Below are 23,111 nucleotides of genomic sequence, written 5' to 3'. Positions count from 1 at the left end.
CGCCTACCTGTCCCCCGGTTCAGAGCCGGCTGGAGTTACAAATACTAGAGGCTAATGGCCATGGCGCCATGCTGATCTGCAGTCCACGCTCGAGAGCTCTCAACAGTCCGATCCGATTCAGCTAAAAATGACCGTGTAATTGAACCCACGCAACCAAACTTCTTCCCAGGTCCTCGGCGTCCAGGACCCGAGGCCTGACGCCCCGAGCCCATTCGTCGACAGCCTCCTGCCGGGCGGCACGGCCGCCCTGCCCGTGATAGGTGAGGCTGCGCGCCTAGGCGCCAGGCGGCGGCGCTCCAGTCCAGGTCCACACCCCCGCGGGTGCCGGGCTGCCAGGTGGGCGCTGTGGGAGCGCCATTCAGCGTGCAGCAGGTAGGCGTCGGCCGCCGGGTCACCTGGGGCGCGGCGCGGCTGGAGTCCACGGGCCACGCCTCCACCTCGTCGCCGTTGGCCGTCGCCTTCCGGTCTTCCTCGTGCGTTCCACTCATCCAGCAGGTGGAGCGCCAGTGCCAGATCCACTCTCCAGCAGGCATGGAACACAGAAGGCCAGGCGCCCGGCGCTCCTCATCGGCTCCTCCCCTTCTTCACCAAGCAGTCAAAGGCTCAAGGCATCAACCATTCAAGCATGGCTAACGGTTAGTACACAGTATTCGGATTTGAGAGTTCGAACTGAACTACTGAAGTGCTTCGTTTTGTTCTCTAATTAGAAGTTGCAACTCAAATGCTTGCTTGGTTCTTTACTTACATATAGCATTGATGTCAGATTACAATGTCAGCACTTATTGAATTTGATGAAGCATAAATTGCTTGTTGCTTGCTGCTGCAAAAAGTCAATTTTGTGCGTGTACAGTTAGATGCTCTATGTTACCTCCCTTACTATTTATTTGTTTTTTCACACAATTGATTCTTCAGATACACCAACTCTAGTGACCAGGGAATGTGGCTAGCTGTGGAAAGGTTGATCCTGAGGTTGATTGGGCAATGGATCAAAATATTGAGGATTGGCAGGGTAAAAAAAGGAAGGCACAAGGGGAATATGAGGAAGAGCATCCGTATTGTCCAGAACCTGGAGAAGAAGAAGAAGCAGCATCAGCTTGTGATGTCCCCTATACTGGTGCAGCAGCCCCATCTCGACGTGTCACTGCATCAAATAGAGGAAGAAAAAGAGGCACTACCACTCGTAGCATTGACATGTTCTTCAAGCCTAGAACTGGCCTAGGTGATCAGCCTACAGTAAGGAGTGTGCTTCAAGAAGAAGCGGTGAAGCAGAAGGCTGATTTGTGTATGGCAAAGTGGTTTATTGATGCATTGGTTCCGTTTAATGCAAGTAATTCAATATTTTATCAGCCAATGATTGATGCTTGTGTGTGCATTTGGTCCTGGATATAAGGGGCCTAATTTCAATCAGCTGCGTGGTCCATTACTTGCAAAATGTGTTGAGGAAGCTAGAAGCTTTGTTGATGGATTCCGCAAAACTTGGAGGGAAACTGGTTGCACAGTCATGGCTGATGGATGGACAGATAGAGAGAGGACTCTCATCAACTTCTTGGTCTATTGCCCCAAAGGTATTGTTTTTCTCAAGTCAGTTGATGCCACTGATAGTTCCAAAACTGCTGATTTTTTATTCAGATTGTTTAGAGATGTTGTGAACTTTGTTGGTCCTGAACATGTTGTGCATTTTGTCACTGATAATTCCTCAAATATGGTTGCTATTGGTAGAAAGTTAGAAGATGAGTTCCCATCCATCTATTGGTCCCCTTGTGCTGCCCATTGTTTGAATTTAATACTGTCTGACTTTGGAAAGGAGAATATAGTGAAGACTACTATAGCTCATGCATCATCTATCACAAAATACATCTACAACCATTGTTATCCGTTATATCTAATGAGGAAGTTCACTAAAGGTCATGAGATTCTTCGTCCAGCAAAAACTCGTTTTGCTACTAATTTTATTGCATTGCAAAGCATATACAAACATAAGGCTGATCTTCAAGCAATGGTTGTCTCCAATGATTGGATAACCTCTGCATATTATAAGGAAGCACAAGCGAAAAAGTTTACCAGAGCTGTGCTAGATCAGAACTTTTGGAAAGATTGTGCTATTGTTTGTCAATTATCAGAAGCAATAGTGCGAGTGTTGAGAATTGTGGACAGCCATGAGCGACCTGCCAAGGGGTATCTATTTTCAGCCTTCCACGCTTCAAGAGATGAAATTGTGAAGAGGTTTCAGAGAAAGGATTTAGTCAAGCCATTTTTGGACTATATAGATGCACGGTGGGGCTCTTGGTGGGTTTCAACTCTAGCGTACCCCAACTTGCTTGGGACTGAAATGATATGTTGTTGTTCAGATGCACGATGGGATAGAGATTTTTTTTATTTTTGACACTTTTTGTAAACTAATTTTAAATCTAACACTGTTTTATTTTATTTTTCTAAAACTAACACTTTTGCCTGCGCCTATTTCCCTGGTGCGGCGAAACGCCTGTGCCGTGCCACGCATGGTGGTGCAGCGAGAGGGATGACATGGCGCTGACCGGTGATGTGGCAGGGTCTGCCGCGCCAAGGCCCACGGCACGGTAGGACCTGGACGCAGATAGAAGCCGACCAATCCTCAATTGTAATTGAACAGGAGTTGAACAACTACAAGTGGCGCGACGCATTGAAACGAATATGAAGCAAATAAATAGAGTCCTGTGCGCAAGTTGACAAGTTGACTATATAACATTTTCATTGGTTCGACATAAGTTCGATATAACCAACTAAGTCTGCAAGTTTCGGACGACAATATTCTTTCGACATAAGTTCGACGTAACCAACTAAGTCTCAGGAGTGTAAGGATCCCTCAGAACGCTCTTTCTCTTCGGATTTGTAGGCAACACATTAGGGAGTGTAGCCAACGTCGGTGTGGTCGCAGTTGCTAGTGCGTACGGCTCGTACTCTACAAGTATATGATATGCACGATAACTTATAATCTTTATGATCATTAGTTCATGGAGCTTACGTATTTAAAGAAACTACCTTTGTTACTACCTGTGAGGCTCCTTGGGTACCAAGCATGGCACCACCTAGCTGAGACATGCCGATCTCGTCCTGCTGTCAAGGGTCCCATTGGTGGTGCTGTATGCGGAAGCCTGGAGGATCGTCGTCGTCGTCGTCTGTAGGGTCCTTCCCAGCGCTATAATGTGGTGGTATACGCACAACGGAAGCGGCACCTGTCACCGGCTGAGAAGAGCCGGTTGGTGTCCTCAAAGAGCTAGAAGACGTGCCACCCGACCGCGCTGGGTAATCGGGTTCCACCCAAGGAGTGTCCATGCAGCTCAACTTCTGAGCTAGCTTCCTACAGCTCCGCTTCACCTTCTGTATAAATAGACGTTAAAGTTAGTGTATTTCCCAAACGCATATACACTAAAGAAATATTTTCAGAACAGACAAGTTTATGTTTACCTCCACAAAAGCCTCGAGAATGCCTGGCCCTGCCCTCTAGACTCGTGAAGCCGAAACACTACTTCGTTGGACAGCCTTGACAATTGTGTCGCCTGGGTACAGAAACACGGTTGGACAGTTTTAGTACACATACTTAATACCAAATGGATAATAAATTATACCATTCGAGTATCTTACCACGTATCTTTGAAGTGGGGCTCTCTGTAGTTGTGTGTCGTCCCTAGTGGCAATGTCGTACACATCTTCGATCACATCTTCCTCGTCGTCCTCGTCAATCGCCTCCTTAGTGTACGAGGGCTTGATATGTGTCCTCGTAGACCTGTGAAGCCACCGCAGGTACTCGTCGAAGGTATGCTAGTCGTGTGGGGGACCCACATCTACCGGCTGCCGGTCCCTGGTTTGTCACAACTAGATGTATGCGTTGTGTGTCACGCGTCAATCCTTGATCTTGTACCTCTTCCTGCGGTCATACCTGCAACAAAACGATTGTTAGTTGTACCATACACACCTCTGAATTGTAGCTTTTTTATTAATCGATATCGCACCCATGCAATTCTTGGTTGATGGAGTAAAGCGGTGGTGGGTAGCCTGTCATTCTTCCAAACTGCCTGCAAACTCTGATGGGCAAGTGAATCTCGACCACGTAGAAGAAAATAAGAGGGACGTTGCAGCTAATACTCGTCTGACTCATCCCTAGTGACAGGACTCAGATAGTCCTGGAGCTCCAGGAGCATCCCAAGGACACCAATGTACCTGAACATTTCATAATTGAGTTAGGTTGTGATATAGTATACATCGAACAAGACACATGTATGGTAGTAAAGAGAGTGTAACCTAGTGCTGTGTCAGGACGTTGAGACAGTCCTGTGTACTCCCTATACTTGCGCCTCGCATTCCCACTAACTAACTCTGCTTGCGTCCAAATATACAGAGCTGTAGGGAGTGTATCCTGCCCTGTTCCAATGCTGCATTGAACACGGTAATGAATTAGCCATTAATAATTTCATCATATGTAACTGCCTCGAAGAATATAGTGAACCGAAGTACTTATAGGGAAAACTAGTAACAAGGGGCCTCTCAACAGGCCATCATTCCCAACACCAAACCTGGAGTAGGTAGGAGCAACCCCCAAGGTTCGTATACCCTGAGGTGCGACGGACAGGACAACTCATAGCTATTGATACGTCCATGCTAGGACTGCGCTGCCCCAGCTGTATGCCTGCTATGTTATCCCACGGCTGGCATAGTATGTCAAGAAAGATTCCGGTTGATGGTGTTGCTCGATGCATCTAGGAATAGGAAAGCACCAAGGAAGTGCCAGAGCCACACTCTAGCGAACCTATCGATCTGAGCCTCATCAGTCCTGTGGATCCAAGTAATCAAAGCGCTCTGTGACCCACGACGACGAAACACCAGAACTTTTCCTGAAATTCACCCAAAAAATGAGACCCGATGGCTGTAGGAAAGCAATGCAAGTATTAAATAGGCTTGAATTGCTCACTTATTTTTCTTGGAAACCTCGTCGTCCGGTGGAAGAAAGCTAGTGAACTGAGCCACCAGCTCCCTCCAGTGATCGTTGTCAACTATACCTATCACTGGAAGTCCCTCCAACCAAAGGCCAAAGATAGCCTTCACGTCCTGCATGGTCAAGGTCATCTCGCCGCAAGGTAGGTGGAACGTGTGGGTCTTAGGTCTCCACATGTTATAAGAATAGAACGACCGTTAGTTACCTCAAATTTGTTATAAGAATGTTTACATACAATGAAGGCACTCGCACCTGTCTACAGCTACAGTAAGTAGTGCTGGGTCAAGGGGCGGAAGACCGTAGTTGACAATACGAACAAGCTCGAGGAAGCCAACACGTCGTATGTACGGTGCGTAACGCTCGTCCCACTAGTGCGCCTTGGTGTGCGTGCGGGGCCTCAAAGAAGGCAAGGGCACCTCTACATCGGTGTCAGTCAAGAAGTGTGCTCGGTGCGGGTCGTCGTACTTCACCTCAAGAAGGAGGTACAACTGGTGTTGTGTGAGAGGGGCCATCCTATTACAAATTGATAAACAAAGGATTAGAGTATTCAAATTAACAATATTCAAATTAACATTACTGTAGCATTGCAAAATTTGAACTACTTGTTATGCAATATGAACATAATATGATAAGCACATGTATATATTCAAAGTAACATTAATAGACATATTAAACAACTTCACTAGAAAAATAAGCAACTTCTATGTATAGCTGTTCAGACACAAGACAACTAGAAGATATCATAACTGCATTTGCTATATAGCTTTCCTTTCTTTTTCATCGCACTGTTGATTTACAGTATATAATTTACACAATCTATAATTGGGGAGATGTCATAACTGCATTTGCTATATAGCTTTCCTTTCGTTCCTCTCATGATAGCCTGTTTCCATCCACCAGAAGCGACGGACCTTTCCCCGACTCGCTCCCCACATTTAAGCAATTATGCCCAACTTGAAAAGACAAATTAAAGCCACGGTTTCGCGCTAGCGAGTACGCTAAAATCTTATTTGCCAACTTTAGCAATGAAAATGAATACGGATAATGCAGGGAAGCTATTCACGGCATCGCGCTAATGAGTATGCTAAAGGTTCCATTACTAACTGCTATACGAAAATGGATGAATGTATCTATGGGCGGGTGAACATATCTATGGACAATTTAGGAAAACAAAACCATGGTTTCGTGCCGCTGAGTATGCTAAAAGCTTCTTTGCTAACTTTAAAATAAAAATAGATATAGATAATATAGAAAGATAACCATAGCCCCACGATAATAATATATATACTAGAAACTTCTTTTTCAACTCTAAAACGAAATGTGATGAATATATTTTACAAAAGAAATTTAACGAAACATACACGCAGAATTCATTGCACACAAGACTATTAATATCCCTAACAAATACCTATATGAATTTTACAAATCCTATGTGTGTGGCCGAGAAGAATTTTACAAATACCTATGTGCGTGGCTGGAGGGCGCGATAGGCGGCCGACGGCAGTGGCGCACTGGCGTGCGTGGCATGGCCGGCGCGCTGGGCGACCGGCCGACGGGGCGGGCGGGCTGGCCGGCGTGGTGGCAAGCAGGTAGACAGAGGGAGGGCGACTCGTGGGCAAAATTTACCTAGGACTACCGTGTCGTTAGAGATGGCGCGGCACTGCCACGCCAAGATCGGTGGCGCGGCAGAACCTGCTGAAAGCATCTAGGCCCTTAGTTGGGTTTCAGTGATTAATGGCAATACATGATTACTATGACTAACATGTGTTTTGCAGAGGCAATTAAGTTAAGTCATGGTAATGGAGATCGATTGGGCTATCATGGTGATCATGCCCCTATGATGGAAATTGTTTTGGTTTTCAAAGGATGGACAATAAGGTTAAGGATGGACTAGTTCTAAGTGTCGATTGGAGTTGAAGAGACACTTAGAGTAGTTTATGACTTTGTTTTTCCTTTGACCATACTATTAAGAGGGGTATGGATGGGTAGCTTGACCTAGGTGAGTCTAGTGGATTAGGTGTGGTACACACTTGCTAAACCTAGCACTAGGTAGCTCCTAAAAAGCCCTTAGATCCATTGAAGCAAACTTCATTCACATATGATCGAGAGTTAGAAGTGAATGGTGGATCAAATACTGACCGGACGTTGGCTTCGGTGTGACCGAACGCTGGCGTAGAGTCTGGTCAGTTCATTTAATCAAGGTGAAGTTGTCTAGAAGTGACCGGACGTTGAGTGGTGAAGTGACCGGACGCTGAGTCCCAGTGTCTGGTCGACTTCAGTAAGGTTCCAGAGAGCAAAAATCATGACTGGACGTGTCCGGTCAGTGTTGACCGGACGTTGTCCAGCGTCTGGTCACCACTTGATCACTAGAATTCGGGGTGAACTGACCAGAGCATCCGGTCACCCTGCAGAGGCTCATAACGGTTCGTTTTTCAGCCGGTGTTATAAATACTTTCTCCATTTATGTGTGGGGGTACTTTTGCTCATTCCAACAGCTGAGAAACACCTTTGTAAGTGCCAAGAAGAGCAAGCTCCTAGTGAGGTGATTGAGATTTGAGAATTCCAAAGAGTGCCCTCATTAGTGAGATCAAGAGTAGCAAAGTGTGCATCCACCCTTCTCATTAGGCTTGTCGTGGTCAAGTGAGAGTTCATGCTTGTTACTCTTGGTGATCGCCATCACCTAGATGGCTTGGTGGTGATTGAGAGTTTGGTGATCATCCGATGGAGCTTGTAGATGACCCAACTCAAGTTATGAGTGGTTGTGGGTGATTCACCGCGATAGAGTATCAAAGAATCAACCCGTAGAGAGCACTTGATCCTTACATAGATCAAGGGGGAGCTACACCCTTGCGCGGGTGCTCCAACGAGGACTAGTGGAGAGTGGCGACTCTCTGATATCTCGGCAAAACATCATTGTGTTCCTCCTTCTCTATTTACTTTGAGCATTTACTTTGAGCAATTCAATTCTTGTCATTTACATTCATAGAATTGTCATGCTAGAGTAGGATTGGAACATAGGTTGCTAAACTTTTGTACGGTAGATCAATAGATACACTTTCTAGGCACAAGGGGTTAATTGGGCTAACCATAGGACTTAATTATTGCAAAGAAATTTAGAATTAGCCCAATTCACCTGCCCTCTTGGGCATCTTGATCCTTTCAATTGGTATCGAAGCCTCAGTGCTCACGTATTTAGGCTTAACCGTCCTAGAGAAAGATGTCTCACGGGGATAGGACCTCCTCCTATCTTTGAGGGGGATGATTTTCCATATTGGAAAATCCGCATGGAGGCGTATCTAGAAGCTCTAGATGTTGTAATACTTAGAGCCGCCTCACAAGGCTTCCCAAAACCTCGAGATGCTACACACCTACAAGGCGATGAGGTGAATTACGAAAAATAGAATGCAAAGGCTCAAAACACCATCTTTAGAGGCCTTTGCAAAGATGTGTTCAACCTGGGTGAGGAACCACAAAGACGTCCATGCACTATGGTCGAACGTTTGTGCGCTCCATGAGGGAACAAAGAGTGAGCGTGAGGAACGCTATCATCTTGTCATGAAAAAGCTTAACTCTTTTGAGATGCTTCCTAAAGAATATGCTAATGAAATGTATTCACTGCTTGAATGTTCTTGTAGAGGAAGTCAATGGGCTTGGACTCACTCAAATGCAACCATCTAATATTGTAAGAAAGATCTTGAGTGTCCTCCCCATTGACAAATATGAGCATATTGTGACTGTGCTTCATCAAGGTGATCTTTCCACTGCTACACCAACACAAATCTTGGGAAAGATCAATACTCATGAGATATACATGCACATCACACCTCAAGATGGCTCATCCTCTACAAAGAAGAAAGAAAAAAATTTAGCATTCAAAGCTATCCAAGAGAAGGGCAAAGCAAGGCTTGAGTATGAGAGCTCAAGTGATGATGAAGTTGATGATGCAAGCCTTGCTCTTATGGTGAAAAGAACCACCAAGATGCTAAAGAAGCTCAACAAGAGTGGCATCAAGTTCGATGGCAAGAAGAAGTTCTTCACAAGCTCTAGAAGAAAGCCAATCTCCAAGATGGATTGCTACAATTATAGAGAACTTGGTCATCTAGCACATCAATGCACAAAGCCCAAAAAAGACAAGTACAAGAACAAATACAAGGGCAAGAAAGATGACCTAAGCAATGAAAAAGAAGATAAGAAGAAGAAAAACAAGCCATACAAGAAGAGAGATGGCAAGAAGAAGGACTTCCACAAGAAGAAAAGTGGAAAGGCATACATCGTCAGTGATTGGCTCACGGACATTGATTCATCTAGTGGCTCATCCAATGATGACAGTGACAATGAGAAGGTGACCATCATTGTTATTGACTCTTCATCATCTTCACCGCCACCACTGCCATCATCCCCTACACACCTATGCCTTATGGCCAAGGGTGGTCGCAAGGTATCAAATGATGATAGTAGTGGTGATGAACATGCTAACAATGATGATAGCGATAGTGATGATGATGAATATGAATCACCTTCTTATGATGATCTTGTTAAATTGCTAAATCAATACACTAAGATCATTAGAAAGAGTAGAGCTAAGAATGAAAAACTAGAGGCTAAGAATGATTTACTTTTAGCAAAATGTGATATAGCCTGAAAAGACTAGTGTTGAGCTTAGAGAAGCAAATGATGATATGTCATCCAAACTCAAGGAGCTCAAATCTTCTAAGAAAGAGCTTAAAGATAAACATGATAAACTTGAGGGGATGCACAAAGAGCTCATCACTAGCCACAATAAGCTAAAAGAAGAATACACTACTCTTAAGATTAATCATGATAATCTTATCATTGCTCAAGAATTTCTATCAAATGAGCCACATAATGCTACTAATGATGTTGTTAAGATTGATATAGCTACATCATGTGATGATTTGATCATTGAGAGCATTGAGCAAAGTTCTAAGTAGCAAGGACAAGCACGTGGTTGAGGCCGATGATTACGATAAGTTTGTCAAGCTCAAGAATGACAATGAAAAGCTCAAGAAAGATCTTGAAGAAATCAAAAGCCACAACACTATTGTGCTAGAAACTCTTGATCATGATGGTGATTTGATGCTTGAGAATGAGAAGCTAAAAGAAGAGAACAAGAAGCTCAAGGAAGAGAAAAACAATGATGCTCTCAAGGAAGAGAACAAGAAGTTCAAGTTGGAGAAAGAGCATCTCAAGATTGGTTTGAGCAAGTTCACAAGAGGCAAGCATCTTCAAAGTGAGCTACTAATGAACACCATCATGAAGATGGATAGAAGTGGCATTAGGTACTTGGCAAACCAAGAGAAGAAGGCTCAAGCTCAACAACAACACAAATCAAAGCCTGAAGCCAAAGAGATGCTTTGAGTAGTGGAATAAGGTCACTTTGCCCATGAGTGCCAAACTCCACCACCACAACCCTTGTCCCAAGCATGCTAGACCTTTTGCCTTCAATGCTCATTACTTGCTTAGAAAGGATTCTAGTGGGAAGATAAAAGTCATGTTCTTAGGACCTCCCAACAAGAATAGACCTAAGAAAATTTGGGTAGCAAAGTCACTTGTTGAGAAGGTGAAGGGCCCTCAACAAGTTTGGGTTCCTAAAGCTTGATCTCTTATGTGTATGTGAACTACAAGACTGGTGGAAGTCATTGGGTTATTGATAGTGGTTGCACGCAACATATGACCGATGATCCTCATATGTTCACCTCACTAGATGAAGAAGTAGATGGATTAAAAAGAATCACATTTGGAGATAATTCTAAGGGCAAGGTTAAAGGATTGGGCAAAGTGGCAATATCAAATGATCATTCTATCTCAAATGTGCTTTATGTTGCTTCATTGAGCTTCAACTTGCTATCCGTTAGACAATTATGTGATCTTGGCTTCCAATGCTTGTTCACTGAGAAGGAAGTTGTTGTATCTAAGAAGGATGCAGATTAAGTGATATTCAATGGATTTAGATACAACAACCTATATCTAGTGGACTTCACCTCCGAAGATGCAAACTTGAAGACTTGCCTATTCACCAAAACAACACTTAGGTAGCTATGGCATAGAAGAGTTGCTCATGTTGGGATGAGCTCACTCAAGAAGCTTATGAAGAATGATTTGGTGAGAGGGTTGAAGGATGTGAAGTTTGAAAAGGACAAGCTTTGTAGTGCATGTCAAGCCGGCAAGCAAGTTGCAAATACTCATCCAACAAAAGCTTTATGTCAACCACAAGAGTGCTAGAACTCCTTCACATGGACTTATTTGGAGCAACAACATATAAGAGTTTGAGAGGAAATCTTTATTGTCTTGTGATTATTGATGACTATTTAAGATACACATGGGTATTCTTTCTTCATGACAAATCCGAAGTTGCATCTTGCTTCAAGAAGTTTGCCAAGAGAGCATAAAATGAATTTGAAGTGAATCTCAAGAAGATTAGGAGTGACAACGGCAAAGAATTTGACAACACAAACATAGAAGCCTATTGTGATGAAGTTGGGATCAAGCATGAGGTCTCCGCAACATATACTCCTCAACAAAATGGTGTAGTTGAGAGAAAGAATCAGACATTGATCACTCTTGCAAAGAACAATGCTAGATGAGTACAACACCCTCGAAGCTCTATGGGTGGAAGCTATCAATACCGCATGCTATGCATCCAACCACCTATTCCTTCAAAAGTTCCTTGGTAAGACACCTTATGAGTTACTCAATGGGAAGAAGCCGGACGTCTCCTTCGTTAGGGTGTTTGGTTGCAAATGCTACATCTACAAGAAGCGGCAACACCTAGGGAAGTTTCAAAGACATTGTGATATTGGTTTTCTTATTGGTTACTCATCAAAGCCCAAAGCATATAGAGTATTTAATCATGCCACCGGCTTGGTTGAAGAAACAAATGATGTGGAATTTGATGAATCTAACGGCTCCCAAGGAGCACATGAGAATCTTGATGATGTAGATGATGAACCATTGAGGGAGGCTATGAAGAATATTCCGGTTGGAGATATTAAGCCTAAAGATGATGAAGATGATGTACAAGTGATTGATCCATCTTCTTTATCAAATGTGCCATAAGATGGTGATAAAGATAGAAGAGTAGAAAATAAAGACACTCATGTCTCTCATGATCAAATGGTGGTACAAGCACAAGATGTTGATGCTCCACAACCTCCTCCTCAAGTGGTCAATAGAAGAAACACACCTCTACTACAAGATCATCCACAAGATTTCATCACAGGGAGTCCAAGGGTGTAATGACTCGCTCATAAAAACTTGCTTCATTTATTGCACATCACTCTTTTGTCTCTTGTTTTGAGCCTAGTAAGGTAGAAGAAGCTCTTCGAGATCTAGATTGGCTAAATGCCATGCATGAAGAGTTGAACAACTTCACCCGCAATAAAGTTTGGACTCTTGAAGAGCGGCCAAAAGGTGCAAGAGTCATTGGAACAAAATGGGTGTTCCACAACAAGCAAGATGATCAAGGAGTAGTTGTGAGGAGCAAGGCAAGACTAGTTGCAAAAGGGTTCTCTTAAGTTGAAGGTTTGGATTTTGGAGAGACCTTTGCACCGGTTGCAAGACTAGAAGCCATTCGTATCCTCCTTGCATATGCATCACATCATGACATGAAACTATATCAAATGGATGTGAAAAGTGTATTTTTAAATGGCTTTATTAATGAACTAGTCTATGTTGATCAATCTCGTGGGTTTGAAGACCCTAGATATCCTAATCATGTTTATAGGTTGTCCAAGACGCTATATGGGCTTAAGCAAGCCCCAAGAGCTTGGTATGAGCATCTTTAGGACTTCCTCATTGAGAAGGGCTTCACCTTTGGGAAGGTCGACACCACACTATTCACCAAGAAACTTGATGGGCACATCTTCATTTGTCAAGTGTATGTTGATGATATCATCTTTGGATCATCAAATGAAGATTCTTGCAAAGAGTTCGGTGAATTGATGTCGAAGGAGTTTGAGATGTCAATGATCGGAGAGCTTACATTCTTTCTTGGTTTTCAAGTCAAGCAAATAAGAGAAGAGATTTTTATCTCTCAAGAGAAATATACAAATGATCTTCTCAAGAGATTCAAGATGGATGAATATAAGCCAATCAAGACACCAATGTCAACTAATGGACATCTCAACCTAGATGAGGGACACGGTTGATCAAACTCTCTACCGCTCTATGATTGGTAGCTTGTTATATTTAACCGCATCTAGGCCCGACATCATATTTAATGTGTGTATGTGTGCTAGATTTCAAGCTAATCCTAAGAAAACTCATTTGATTGTCGTTAAAAGAATCCTTAGGTATCTTAAGCACACACCAAGCATTAGTCTTTGGTATCTCAAAGGAGCTATATTTGAATTAGTTGGTTATTCCGATTCGGATTATGCCGATTGCAAAGTGGATAGAAAAAGCACATCTGGTGGGTGCCATTTGCTTGGTAGATCACTTGTGTCTTGGTCCTACAAAAACAAAATAGTGTGGCTTTGTCCACCACTGAAGCGGAATACATTACCGTGGGTGCTTGTTGTGCACAAATTCTTTACATGAACAAACTTTGCTAGACTATGGTGTAGTTCTAGAAAAATACCTCTTTTGTGCGACAATGAAAGTGCTATAAAACTTGCAAATAATCCGGTTCAACACTCTCGCACCAAGCACATAGATATTCGCCATCACTTTCTTAGAGATCATGTTGCAAAGAATGATATTTCATTAGAAGGTGTAAGGACCGAGGATCAATTAACGGATATCTTCACTAAACCGCTAGATGAGAAGACTTTTTGTCGATTGCGGAATGAGCTCAAGGTTCTTGATTTTAGTAACTTCACTAAAAATTAAGCTTGTGTTGTCCATTGCATTGCATTGTAATATACAACATGTTTACTTTTTATGGTAATGCATATAGGGCTTGTCTAACATGGTTAAGATAACCACCGAAAAGTGTGTGAAGAAGCTTAACCTTAGATCAAACTTGACAAGTAACTAGATTTACTTTCAAGTATCGCATTGCATATGCATGAATCTTGCTTTGTCGTTTATCTTCAATTGCTCTCTTATTGCCTATTTTCTTAAAAAGAATTATAGCCTAAGGCAAAATATTTTGAAAAATTTGAGGATTTGAGAGATGTCACTCACATCAGTCCCAATTGGTGTTTATTTGGATCTTATTGAAGTTGAGACTTGATTAGGAACAGGCAGCATGAAGGACCTTGAAGATTTGCTAGAAAAAGAGTGATCGGACGTGGCATCGGACTCTAAAGTCCAGCGTCCGGTCAGTTCATAGGAGATGAACTGCTACTGAGAAGGAGTGACCAAACGCTAAAACAGTGTTTTCCTAGCGTCCGGTTAGATGGTGATCCAGCATCCGATCGATCGAAGATGAAGGAGACTGCTTGCACCGGACTCTGGCTGCGTCCGGTCGGGGTTCACCGGACGCGTCTGGTCTCGATTCTAGGGGTTTTGGACCTCTCTGGAATCGACCAGACGCTGGGTGACACGTTTGGTCGCTACCATCGAAGCGTCCGGTCAGTAGAAAACGTGCGGGAATCAAGCTCTTTTCTCCATTTCCTTTTCTAATCCATGGGAGCCCCCATATAATCTCTGCCCACATTGACCTAATTTGTCGTCTTCTTCCACGCCGTCGCTCGCGCCTTCCTTGCCCAACCGCACCACCGCTCACCCCGCACCTTGCTCACACGCGTCTCCAGTGCCTAGCACCGCCGTCGTGCTCCTCCATGCCGCCGATGCCTGCGCCTCCCCGCATCAGCATCGTCGCCATGTCCCTATGCCGCCGCGCCTACCCCTGCTTGCGCCGCCGAATAGCGTGCCTACACAGCTCTAGCGCCGTTGCCGCACCTTTGACCTAGCACCACCACCGCGCCTCTAACCTAGCACTGCCGAGCCCCTATTCCAGCGCTATCGTGTTTGTGCCCTAGCGTGCGCCCGTGCTTCTACTTCACATGCCTAAGCCACATTGTTGTTCCCTGCATCCTCTGTCGCCGATCCATGCCACTACAAAACCCTAGCCGACCCAGTGGTTCCCCGATCCGTTCTTATTCTCGTTGTTTCGCTGGTTCATCAGGTAGCCAGCCCTCGTTTCCAATTTTGTTTCTAATTGCTTGCTTCCTAGGATTTTATATCTTTAGATATATTGTATCTATTTGTATATCCTATCTATTCTATAGTGCAGCGAGTCGACGCTATTGTGGTCCTATTTGCAGTTGTCAGTCAACTCAGGGCTAAGCTCGCGAGTATGGATCGAGGCCAAGCCTTGGAAGTGACAGTTGGCAGTTGATTCTTGTCAGGGCAGTTGTTCCTTTCAGCTTCATTAGATGGCTCGTGTCAAGAATGTCGGAGGAGGTCCTGGTGATGAGGATCCGAGGCCCCCGCCTCGCCAGCCTACAGATGCAAAAGTCAAGGCGACAAAGAAGCTAGCGACGAGGAAACACAAGTACCTTGATGCTGATATAGCAAGAGCAGCCACAGTTGTAGAGGCTATAGAGCGCGTAGAGAGAGGAGGTGCTCGGAGTGGTGTTGTTATTGCAGATCAGCTTTCTCCATCTATGAGGGCTGCACTTGAGCAGGTTGAGCACCATCATGGTGGTCTAGCTGGGACCCTTATGGTTGGAGGACAACATGTGGCTATTGATGATAGTTAGTCTCAGGGGAGACTCAGCAGTAGCCACAGTCAGCAAAGCAGACTCAGGAGGGAGAGCAGGTCTAGGAGACAGAGCAAGCACCTCAACCATAGCTTCGCCGCTCCGGTCATACCTATGCTCCAGTCACTCCGAGGTCAGAGACACAGCAGAGGGGTTCACATCCACCGCCTAGACCATAGGGTCCACCTCTAGTGACTCACTTGGATTTGAGGGCCGCCACGGCCAAGCAGGTTCAACAGCTCAAATTTGTGGACTTTGAGCAGTGGTTTCCACTGAGGCGGGATGAGCGTGCTTTAGAGGGTTTCTACACACCTCTGCAGGAAGATTTTTATAATGCATATCTTAACAGTGGGGCAGTATTCATATCTCAGAGGGTGTGCAACATTGAGACCATTGTAGCAGCAACTGGAGAGCATATTCGCCCCTACCTATCTTACCTACTAGGGCTAATAGATTTACTTGGATGGATAGGCCTATATGTTCCATCTTGAATCCATCAGTTCTATGCTACACTCTAGATTGACCCGCATCACAGATTTATATACTTTGCATTTAGTGACAGAGATTATAGGCTGATGAGCACTAGGGTTAGAGAGATACTCAGGCTTTAGGAGCAGCCTGTCTGGCTACATGAGGTTTGTTATGGACAGATAGCGCCCCCAGACGCCCTCATGGCGGTATGGTACCCCCTACATATCTAGTCTACCATTGCTTCATAGAGCCATTTGACGAGGGGTCTAGCAGGACACCTAGTGATCTCACTCCCACTGCTAGAGTGCTTGATGCCGTTATGAGGACACTACTTCCAAGGATGGGGTATCATGAGGGCTTGACTCGCATATAGTTATGGTTACTAAACACTCTGATGTAGCAGACAATGTTTGACATTTAGGATCTCCTTCTATCAGAGATGGAGGATACTATTGTAGAGGGGTTTAGGAGTCATAGATAGCTACCATATGCTCACTGGATTACATTCCTAATCCACAGGGCAGTTACTGTGAGGCCATCAGATATGCTGACAGAGTATAGTGGTGCTACTATAGAGTTCCCTATATACAACATGACTCAGATGATCTGACATAGTGCAGTGAGGACACCTAGCCAGCCGAGCCAATGTCTAGAGGTGCCAGAGACTGTAGCTCAGCAGACCATCAGGAGCATAGCAGCTATAGAGGAGGAGCTTGATGCTCAGTAGGAGGGGATTGTTGTGAGAGACCCTAGTGATAGCTCAGATGATAACTACCAACCTATTCCTCAGATGCCTCTACGACAATATGACCATGAGGCCGGTAGCTCTAGTTCAGCTCTATCTACACCGTAGACTGACCCCGCTCTACTTGCCATACTTGAGCGGATGAGGTAGGATCAGGCTCATCAGGCTTAGGAGACAGCTGCCACTTTCACATAGTTCTAGACTAGGCAGGATGAGTTCCAGCGACAGCAGCAGGCGATCCAGTAGCAGTAGTAGGCTATACAGCAGCAGTAGCAGCTCCTTGGATTTATGCAGCATGTTGTGATAGCTATTGGGGCTCCACCACCATAGTCTTCGCCCTAGCTAGGTTATCCTGCCATCACTTCTATGACTCTAGCTTTACAGCCTAGTGGGCTTCAGAGTCAGGGACATCCACCAGCATAGTTTGCTTCACCTACAAAGTAGGCACCCTAGTGGTTTGCCTCACTAGTGTTAGCCCCATAGTTCACACCTCTTCAGACGGGCTTCACACTGGCTCAGACTTCCTTACTGCTAGTGCCAGATACCTCAGTCTCCAGGAGTCTTGGAGTGACTTTCAATGAGTTGACAGGGTAGCCTACTCTACCATATTTGCATGTCCCAGCTCCTTCTATAGTTGCACCTATTACCGGGACTACAAAGACGCTCTCTTCTTCTGTTGCATCATCAGAGCCGCCTACTTTAGTGATACATGCACAGTCTACGGCCGCTCCAATCCCTGATCTGACCCAGACCACTTTAGTATCGCTTCTAGCTACAGAGGGTTAGATAGCTTAGAGCTCAGGGTCAGATAATGATGGCACATAGTTCTAGCTCGCTCCTCGTACCTCAGCGCTTGACTCGTCCATTGCAGCCCCGCCGACCGACCCTTAGGTTTTGGTATTTGACACCAAAGGGGGAGAGGGATCGAGTATGTTAGACTTAGGGGAGCGACTTAGGGGGAGCTTTATCTATTATATTTGGTTTTTATGTGTGATACACTATTATGCATTCGTGTGCTTACTTTTGTGCATCAAACTATATTTATGTGATAGTGATATCTATGTGATCGTGATATTTGACATGTGTGCTCTCTATTTTTGAATCTTGTGTATGTCATATCACTTGTGTTATGCTCATTTGCTTTGCTTCCGCATTTTACTCCGATGCAAATGAGCTTTATTACTTGTACTCATGCTAATTTCATATCTTTTGAGTACATCATGTTGGCTTGGGTCATATAAGCTTGCCTAACTCTTTTGTTCTTATTGTCAAAAGCTTATATGAACCAAGCATGTTAAAAACCTAAACTCTTTCATATACTCGAGATGATATTATCATCAATCACCAAAAAGGGGAGATTGAAAGCATCTAGGCCCCTAGTTGGGTTTCGGTGATTAATGACAATACGTGATTACTATGACTAACATGTGTTTTGCAGAGGCAATTAAGTTAGGTCATGGTAATGGAGATCGATTGGGCTATCATGGTGGTCATGCTCCTATGATGGAAATCATTTCGGTTTTCAAAGGATGGACGACAAGGTTAAGGATGGACTAGTTCTAAGTGTCGATTGGAGTTGAAGAGACACTTAGAGTAGTTTAGGACTTTGTTTTTCCTTTAGCCATACTATTAAGGGGGGTATGGACGGGTAGCTTGACCTAGGCAAGTCTAGTGGGTTAGGTGTGGTGCACACTTGCTAAATCTAGTACTAGGTAGCTCCTAAAAAGCCCTTAGATCTATTGGAGCAAACTTCATTCACATATGATCGACAGTTGGAAGTGAATGGAGGATCAAATACTGACCGGACGCTGGCTTCAGTGTGACCGAACATTGGCGCAGAGTCCGGTCAGTTCATTTGATCAAGGTGAAGTCATCTGGAAGTGACCGGACGCTGAGAGATGAAGTGACCAGACGCTGAGTCCCAGCGTCCGGTCGACTCTAGTAAGGTTCCAGAGAGCGAAAATCACGACCGGACGCGTCTGGTCAGTGCTGATCGAACGCTGTCCAGCGTTCGGTCACCACTTGATCACTGGAATTTGGGGTGAACTGACCAGAGCGTCCGGTCACCCCGCAGAGGCTCATAACGGATCGTTTTTCAGCCGGTGTTATAAATACTTCCTCCATTCGTGTGTGGGGGTATTTTTGCTCATTCCAACAGCTAAGAAACACCTTTATGAGTGCTAGAAAGAGCAAGGTCCTAGTGAGGTGATTGAGATTTGAGAATCCCAAAGAGAGCCCTCATTAGTGAGATCAAGAGTAGCAAAGTGTGCATCCACCCTTCTCATTAGGCTTGTCATGGTCAAGTGAGAGTTCGTGCTTGTTACTCTTGGTAATTGCCATCACCTAGACGGCCTGGTGGTGATTGGGAGTTTGGTGATCATCCGGCAGAGCTTGTGGATGACCCAACTCAAGTTATGAGCGGTTGTGGATGATTCACCGTGACGGAGTGTCGAAGAATCAACCCATAGAGAGCACTTGATCCTTACGTGGATCAAGGGGGAGCTACACCCTTGCGCGGGTGCTCCAACGAGGACTAGTGGGGAGTGGCAACTCTCTGATACCTTAGCAAAACATCGTCGCGTTCCTCCTTCTCTATTTACTTTGAGCAATTCAATTCTTGTCATTTACATTCATAGAATTGCCATGCTAAAGTAGGATTAGAGCATAGGTTGCTAAACTTTTGTGCGGTAGATCAATAGATACACTTTCTAGGCACAAGGGGTTAATTGAGCTAACCATTGGACTTAATTATTGTAAATAAATTTAGAATTAACCCAATTCATCCCCCCCCTCTTGGGCATCTTGATCCTTTCATCTGCCACATCACCGCTCAGCGCACCGGTCATCGCCACGTCACCCTCTCCCCGCGACACCATGCATGGTGCGACACTGTTGTTTCGCCGTGCCAGAGAAATAGGCGCGGACAAAAGTGTTTGTTTTGGGGGGCGGGGGGGGGGGATAAAACAGTGTTAGATTTAAAATTAGTTTACAAAAAGTGTTAAAAATAAAAAAATCAGGATAGACACTTTGATAAAAATCTGCATGCTGCTGGATTTTGGTTTAATCCAAACAACCAATATAATGATGAGTTGCGAGAGATATAGTTTCACTACTTCTAGGAGTCTTGATGTCATTGAGAAATATGCCGGCAAAGATTTTGCTCTTCGGAGTTCTTTGACAAGAGAGTTGAGAATTTTTAGAAGGGGAGAAGGTGACTTTGGGCGTCCAACTGCTAAAAATGATCGACAACACATGCCTGCTGGTAAGTGGTAACTCTACTGTTAATTGTTGTATTCTATTTGTCCATTATATCACGGCAGCACTTAATTCCCTTTTTTCATATAGATGAGTGGTGGGAAACTTATGGCTGCAGTGCACCAAACTTACAAAAGCTAGCTTTGCGTGTATTGAGCCAAACTTGTAGTGCTTCTGGATGTGAGATAAGCTGGAGCATGTTTGAGCATGTGCACTCCAAAAAGAGGAACATACCTGAGCATCAAAGGTTAAATGATATTGTGTTTGTTCATTGCAACTTGAGATTGCGTCAAAGGTACCCTTTTTGTGCTTGTTTACACTGATTGCCTTGCTGTTCAGTTTGTATCTAGAAAGAATACTTGACTAAATATATTTCAACATTAGGTCTATTGCCTTGTTGTTCAGTTTGTATCTAGAAATAATACATGACTACTAAATATATTTCAACATTAGGTCCAAAACCTCTACTAGAAACTATGACCCAATCAGTTTGGATGAAATTCAGAAGGGAAATGAAGCATGGGTTGTTGAAGACAATCCACCTCGTCTTAATGCAGAGGAGTTGAATGAATTTCGAAATGAATTGTCTGCATTGAGTATACAATGCAGTGATGGTAATGTCCTGCATTCTTGTGAAATTAATCAAGTTTGCCTTCGCTAGCAGCCAGCATCTAACATAATAATATACTGATATTTTTCAGATATGGTGCTGAATTTGGATGAGGTTGAGGCTGATGCCATGGATGAAAGTGAAGAGACGTTGTCCAGCCAAGATAATGAGCTTCATGATCTTGGTATGGCCGATGAACATTGTGAAGAGCCCGAAGATGAAGATTGGGATCCATTTTACCTATAGGCAGTCACCTCTATTTCGTTCGCAGGTAGCCTGTAGGCTATAGTTGTTTGGTACTTTGGTTGTGCACTTGTGTTTGCGTATGTTCACTTGTTCAGTTCATCAGTTGTGCTGTTGTTGTGGCTGTCCTATTGCCAGTTTGCTTGCGAACTTGTTAAATTGTGAGCCTGTAGCTCTTGGGCCTGTCTACTTGTAATCCTTTTTAGTTGATACTTGGTAAGTTGTGAGTCTGTGACTGAGCTTGTTGAATGAACGAATTATGAAGTATGTGCTTGTTTTCTTTCTCCATAAATCAACTAGTATATATATTGCAACGGTTCAAAGTATCTGTGGCCGGTTCAATTCAAACGGTCCAAAGCTAACTTTGGTTAAACCAACGACCAATGATCTTACCGATTTGGTTATGGCCATTGCCGGTCCCTCTGCCTTGATTCGCACTGGCTGGTGATGGGTAGGGTCGGTTGTCGGTGACACAGTTGCCGCGAACTCGCGGTTGCGCGACGGAGAGAGAGGTCGAAAAAGAAATACGGTTTTTTTAATCAAGTCAAAATCGTTAAGTCGGTTGGCGATGTTATGTTAAAACATAGAGTCTGCATCATGTTACTTTTTTTGAGAGGCTATATTAATTTGGAGAGCCACTATTTAAAGTTTTCTATTTCTTAGTCTCTTGAAGATATTGTGATGGAGTGTGGCAGTGGTCTTGAAGTCACGGTGTCCGTAAAAGTTTCTCGTTTGCCAGCACTCTTCCCTGGCGCGCGCGCCGCTAAGGATAGCAGCGCACACGCGCCCATCCCGCCCGTGCTCTGCCACTGTTCATCTTCCTTCGGCGAGCCACTGCCCCGGCCGCCCACCTCGACCACCGCCTAGGCCGCCGGTGACCTCGCTGGTGACCTCCCCGCCCACCAACCACCCCCGCCAGTGAACCCGCCCTCCCCTAACTTCGCCGGTCGCTCGCCCCCGCCGCCTACCCCGTCCAACCAGATATCCTACCCCGCCCGCTCGACGGCGCCGCCGCCGCCTCGCTCACCGCTGGCCAACCCCGCCACCACCGTCGTGTCGCGGCCACTGCCAGGCCAGCCACCCGAAATCTACAGCCAAGGATGAGAGAGAGAGAGAGGGAGGACGTTGGCCTTACCCTAACCCTAACCGCCGATGTCGCCTCGTCCACCGCCCCGGCCGGCGGAGACCTCGCCGCCGGCCGCTCCACCCACCGCCCGCTAGCTGCCCCCACCCCGCCCCCTTCTTCTTCGATTCCGGCGCTTGGGGCGTCGTGTGCGCCGCTATGGTTAGCGGCGCACGCACACTGAATAGTGATTGCGCTGCACTGCACACGGCTAAAACGATGTGAGAGCATCTTCCACTTCCCCCCTATGTACTCCAGATCATAGGCCAATAGTAACCATTTTAGACTTCAGAGCAACCATTCGATTGCTGGGGCAACGAGTACTCCACCCGTTCTAAATTATAAGTCGCTTTGACTTTTTCTTCAGTATATTTATTTTGCTACGCATTTAGATATAATAATGTCTAGATACATAGCAAGTGGATGAATTAAAAAAGTCAAAGTGACGTATATTTTAGAATAGAGAGAGTATATAAAACCACTGGAATAGCTTAACCCCACCTATATTGGAGTTGGAGTGATTCTTGTCCGAAAGGTCTTTCGCATGAAGAATGGCTTTGGGCTTTGGTTATTTTCAGAGCCGGGATTCCATTTCACGCAAGATACGAATCAAAAGTGATCTTCTTTTTAATTGTAAAGTGATGTGCTGCTGTTTCATTAGATCTGTCATTCATCGAGGAGAGCGAGAAAAAGGCTAAAAGGTGATTTATTTTTTGTTAATTAATTTTACCTATATACTCCGTATACAACGTGATGAAAAGGCTAAACGATTGTACTATACGTGGTCTTAAGGAACAGTGACATGCATGATCTTTTTCCTTTTCCACTAACCCCATTTCGGACTGTGCATACGGCGGCGGCCAAAAATATCTTGTCACTACCATACCTACCACTAAGCGCAGAAAATTCGAAAATCAGGTACAACAAGTTCTAGAACTTTCGAGGTTCCCAGGCCACTCGTATAATATCGCAACTAGTTTAGTCGTAACGAGGAGGGGCCAGCATATAAAAAGCCGGGGCCTGAT

The 23,111-nt window shown here is 44.7% G+C and overlaps 1 pseudogene; it reads left to right on the top strand.

The window, feature by feature from the left end:
- The first annotated feature begins 127 nt into the window (after window positions 1–127).
- LOC136466115 (uncharacterized) lies at window positions 128–21,830 on the top strand (annotated as a pseudogene).
- Window positions 21,831–23,111: the final 1,281 nt, after the last annotated feature.

Source organism: Miscanthus floridulus, chromosome 7 (genome assembly GCF_019320115.1).
Source record: "Miscanthus floridulus cultivar M001 chromosome 7, ASM1932011v1, whole genome shotgun sequence".
NCBI lineage: Eukaryota > Viridiplantae > Streptophyta > Magnoliopsida > Poales > Poaceae > Miscanthus > Miscanthus floridulus.
This window is presented reverse-complemented; position numbering and strand designations above follow the sequence as displayed.